We start from the raw sequence: 6,000 nt of genomic DNA on the forward strand, positions 1-6,000 counted from the left end.
CTAAAAATTGAAAATTGAACATTACTGTTTTACAAACTTCTACAGACAAGTAGCATATCGCAGGAACTACGAAACTTTACTTACTCAGAAAAGTATATTCTGCCGCCTTCTTCAGCAATTTGCCAAGCAACACTACCTCCGCCGAGGTCAATACAGCCCTGTATTATAACAGCTATTATCCCAGCAAACATTATGAGACTTTGCAGCACGTCAGTCCACACCACCGCTTTCATGCCACCCTAGTGATATGTTGTGAAATAATAATCATTTTCTTCATTACGATTCAAAAGGTTACATGGAATTTTACATAAATTGACGACAATTTGGATAAACATACAAATCAGCTGCAACTGCGCTACCCTAAACAGCACTTCAAGGCCCCTTTTCAAACTTTACATAAACACATTGAACCCTATTTGGCTTTTTGATACATTTTACTTATTATCATTATCACCATAGTAAAAAGTATTAACCCAAAGATTCATATAATGCATCGTTATCAGAGTAGTTACAATCATCTGGTCTGTCTTACATTGGTGTTCTGAATGTTGATCTTGCATTTTCAAATTAGTATTTTCAAATCTGCTTTTGTCTACTTATAATCCGCCTTGTTTCTTGATCTTTGATTTTCAACTGGTAAACTGAATATGAAAAAAAAACTCTGTAGAACAAACACTTATACCACTCACTAGGGTTGTATAAAATATACAAACTAAAGCCACTGTGATTGATGTCAGCCATATGTTGAGACCAGATACGGCGCTTAATGCAAGTGCGGGTGCATACACCGCTACTGACAGGTAAGAAGTCTGTAAGTAACATATATGAACAATCAAGTAGCAAGGAAATGCACTACAAGGTATATAGATAGTTTACACATATAAAAATTCCAAAATTTATGAAGTGAGTTAGCAACACTGAATAGTTGAATCATTTTTAGCAGTTTTTTCCCAATAGTGCCACAGTGACGTCACTATCTTGGAAGAGAGATCAATCAGCTGACAACTGAGCACCCATTTCGGAGGAAGTATGATTTTCTCTACCGCTACAGAAATTCGGGGTGAAGACATAAGACATGCTCATGAGTCTTGCATGATGATGTTAGCTGTGTATATTTCCAGTACCGTTACCGTACAATATTTATGGAATGTTAATAGTCAGTGTTTACCTTGTAAAAGATGTACAGACATGTACCAAGCAGCCTGGCAACGCTGTTAAAACGCAATTCCAGGTACTGTTGAGGAAAAAAACAAACAAACAACAAACAAACAACAACAGCATTAAATGTGATAAGTCAGACTAAAGACGTCAAAAATCATGATGGTATAAATACAAATATGTGAAATACCCTTACCTCATAGATACTTGTCACTTGAAGTTTATAAAACACGGGAAGATATAGATGGGCAGCTGTCGGAATGATAATGATGAAGCACCATACCGTCATCCAGTATATCCAACCGTAAGTGAACACTTCAGCTGGTGTTCCTAATAAACTTATGGCTGATATAAAACTAGCCATTAATGAGAACGACACAGGGACGAAATTCATACGACGGTCTGCTAAGAGATATTCACTGGTGCTACTTTGTTTCTTGCCAGTGCAACCATAATAGATCCCGATAGCTACTGAAAGTGACAACATGGCTGCGAAGACAATGTAGTCTGCCAATGAAAACCCAACAGTTGCCATGGCTTTGAATTGCCTGTAAAATGGGATAACAAGTGTAACCATAAACGACAAAGATTAACATTTACAGTTTGAGAAATGAACAGCTTACACCAATTATAATAACTGAGCAAGTAGATAAATCAACAAGACGACGGAATTTTTTGTCATTCATAAAGCAAAAGAATGGAATTTGTTTACATTTGTTTCATGGTAACAAAATTTGTCTCATTTTAGATAATATTAATTGCGAGAAGTACTTGCTAATTTTACCGTTTGATGTTAACCGTTGTCACTGGGTACACGGTGAAGTTATAAACCAAGACTCCAGTTATCAAAGAATAACGTTACAATAGAAAAGTTAATAACTTTCAGAATTTTGTTTGTTTGTACTTTATCTTATGTTCGTGCTGATTGTCGTCATTTCTCTCCGAAATTAATGAGGAAAGAATTTTCAGAATTAATCATAGCTAGAATCATAGAATTAATTGGAGTTATATAATTTCTGTCAGGGTTATACAGCACAAAGAAGTGGCAAGTCACCTCCAATGCTCATTTGCAGAGGCAGACTATCAAAGTCTGAATTGAAGATTTGTTTGTTTAACATTTAAATTATCGAAAACCTTATAAGTGATGGGAAGTCAAAGCTGTTTCAGATTGTGCTTCAAATCATCCAGAAAGAAACCTTTCTGTATTATTCGAGATAAATTGTTATGTGAACATTGTCAAGACATGGCGATTAAGATGGAAATACCGTAACCATAACGACAAACACGAGTTTACTACTCACTTTTTAAACCTCTGTAACGTAGAAACCTTGAGAAAAGACGGCAATTTTGTCCTTGACGCAGGCAAGGTTAGCACTGGTACTGTTTGCGCGTCGGAAACTTCGCTTTGATAGAAATTTCTCTTAAATGATTTATTTGTTTTATAAAGCAGTTACCGATAAGCAACCTTTAAGGTGTCACAATCATGAATAGCGTATGACACGTTTTTCGATGATGACATGAACACTAAAAGTCAGAAAAGTTTTAACTCCTTCATTTTGACCTCGCTCTCTTTCATTACTATAGGTTTAACGGCAATCTACTTACAGTGCAGAATTGCTTTTCGTCACCAATATAGCAATGTCAATGAGTTAAAAGAACACAACATGGTAGGACAAAACTGACCTCAATCTGTCGTCAATAAATTTAAACACTGTAAGGACTTGATCTGGAGGACATGTGACTGCAAGTTTGACCTTTCATGTCATTATTCTAAAATCTGACCCTGCCCCAGTTTTCCTCAAGTCCTAAATAGCACCTTTTAATATTCGGAATTTGAAAGTCTTGAAATGACCCAGATGTTTGATGACTTTTATTGTCAAAGTAAAAAAGCAACACTTGTTGAGGGTGCCTGTAATTAGGCATAAGTATCAAATTATATTCCAAGATAATGTTGAATTATACCACAGCCAAGCACAGATCATGTATTATTCAGTATTGCCCCTTTTGGACTTTCTGCATTAAGACGTATTTGGCGTAAGAATAATGTGATTACAAAATTGTTAAAAGGTGCACAGACATTTCTAACCAGGGTATGGCCAAAAAGGCACGTTTCTCCTTTTTCTTCCCTTTGAGCTGCCTTAGCTCAGAGAGTCTCTCCAGAGAGGCGCTGTCAGGATGTACTTGGTTTTCGTGCATATGTATTCGGGGCCAGGTAGTCAATCAATTGACGGGTTGCTGCGTGGGTGTCCACGAATGTCTTCACTAAGGTAGGCTAGGTAGTCAACCCGTTTAGGGGTTGCAACGAGGGTGCCCAGTAGTGTGTTACGAGATGGTACAAGGTAGCTTGCTAACCCGTGAAGAGGTTGCTGCAAGGGCGCCTTAGAGTATCATTTAGGGTGTACGAGCAGATCAAAAACAACAAACAAAAAACAAAAAAAACAGCAACAAAAAAACTTATTCTAGTGAGCATCAATTTTTAATTTAAAAATAAGTTCTGCTTGTGGTGCTCGTACATTTCGAAGAAAGTACAACTACTTGCCAACCCGCGTAGGGGTTGCAATTGGTGAGTTAACATATGGGCGAAGATGCAAGTGCGTGCGTGCACACATTTTGGGAAGCAGAGGGAAGAAAACAAGCCGTGTAAGGTTATTATAGCTTTGCTTAATTTCGATCCTATCCACAGGTAGACGAGAGAGAAACCCTAAAAAACAGATGAAGAAATTGCAAGATATGGCGGAATCCGCCACTTACTGTGGAAGATGCGCAGAGTAAATTAAGGAGTTGGCTCATACACCCGTATTGACAACAAGACCTCCACTAGTCATCGCATTGACAGCCCTAATTGATAGGGCAACTGTCGCTGCCCACCAGAAGCTGTCGAGGTACACAGCAGTGCTGACGCAGTTTAAATCTGATTTTGGCGAAGAGGCTGGACGCTTGTTACTATTACTACTTTGAAACAAAGAAGAAATAGCGGCTAAAGTGCCGATGTTCATGCGACACACTAATACTAAGAGAAAATACACACTTTCGATACGCCCCTTAAACTGGCACACGTAAAAAAAAGAAACCTTGACATTATGAAATGCTATTCTTGTGAGAAATTGAGGCATATGGCTCGATCATGCCCTAAGAAACTAGGAGAGAAAAATAGCTTTTGCTTTACTTCGAATAGATTTTTCGGCCTCTGACAACCTATATAAAGCACAGATGGTAACAAGAGTATTTCTAAAAAATATATGTCACAATTTTGAAGTTTTTCATTAAATTAGCATATTAGCAGTACAGATGAAGTAGTCTTTTATATAGATGTTATTGGCAGCGACAGTTACCTTCGTAAGTTTAAGAATTTTGACTTTCACATCAGGTAATTTAGTATGTACCCTCGCTATGCGATAGCAACAAGCATCGGTCACAATTTGCTTTTAGTACTCTCTCGAGTCGGCCATTTGCCATATGTTGAAACGGATAGACCACTCTTATAATTGTGATGACCTCTTTCACTCTTCTCTAAAGACACTTTGAAGAGGTGCATAACAGTAGTATATTTTATTGACCTCCAGGACAAAATAAGAATTTTACACCATTTTTATTCATTTATCTAAATGGAGCGAAGGAAAATTGTAACTAAAGTGCGACCCTGACCTATATATGAACTCACGCGCAGTGCATTGTCCTGAACTCAGCGGGGAAATTCCCTGCTGAGTCAGGCCTGGACTTGCGCAATACAGTAGCTATGACTCACCCCCACTATCAAAACGGAACGACATTCTATTCTCTCTCTCATTTGTTAGATAGATTCTGACTGAGCCGTACCGGAGCCGGTCTGCTCTTCAACCCCTACCGGAACACTGTTGTGCAATACCCCTATCGGTACGTTTTCAGGCAGGAACTTTCCAGGAATTTCGCAATACCGCTTTCGCAATACCGGGCTTCGAATGTTGCTTAGTAACTTGTGATGTCATGTTCAATGTCTGTCATTCTACAGTTTTCAGAAAAATTTTCTGAACGACTCTAGTTAACTTGTTCACCTGATAGATAAAATTTTAGTAATTTCCTCTGAACTTAAAATGTGACGGAAGACCATTACTTCAAATAATATGAGACGTTTCAGATGAATGGTACTGATATCTAAAGTGTTCACTCTTTTATCTCTACGTACAAATGTAGTTCCTAAGTCGTTCTCTATTCTATTCCCACCAACAAAACATTCAATACTCATTTCATTGCGATCTTTATCGATACTTATGATAATGTCACAAGATGTTCTGTTATCTGTTTTCATAGCATAATATCCAACTAAATCGTCAAACTCGTCTCCCGTAGCTAACTTTACACATCTAATGAGAACTGTACCATGTTGAAGTATTTTCATATTATCAGTCATCTGTTGATTTACTGTCTGTAAAGTGAGAACAGCTGCCTCATCACCGACACTTTTAAGACCCAGTTTCTTTAAAGTTGTGTCCCAAAATAATCTAACTGGAACTCCGCTAGCTGTATACGAGCAATAATTCTCCCCTCGTTTATCCACCTTCTTAGTGTATTATCTGCCTTCATTATTGTATTAAGAGGACTAATTTTAAGGTGAATCGGTATACCAAGAAGTGCAATGTATGGATTCGTAGGAGTAAGCCAACTACGAAAATCTAGCAACTTGTACTTGTTAACATTGCTATCGAAATAAATAACATTTGGAGTTCCTGGCAGTTCAGCAACTCCACCACTAATTTCACTATTCAATATATCTAAGATGTTACGCGGTACATTATAAGGCATGAATTTCTGACTAGTCGAATTCCACGTCAGTGCAAAAGGAGTAGGATCATTCGAAGCCTTTGT

The sequence above is a fragment of the Ptychodera flava genome, chromosome 6, assembly GCF_041260155.1.
Source record: "Ptychodera flava strain L36383 chromosome 6, AS_Pfla_20210202, whole genome shotgun sequence".
Classification (NCBI taxonomy): Eukaryota; Metazoa; Hemichordata; class Enteropneusta; family Ptychoderidae; genus Ptychodera; species Ptychodera flava.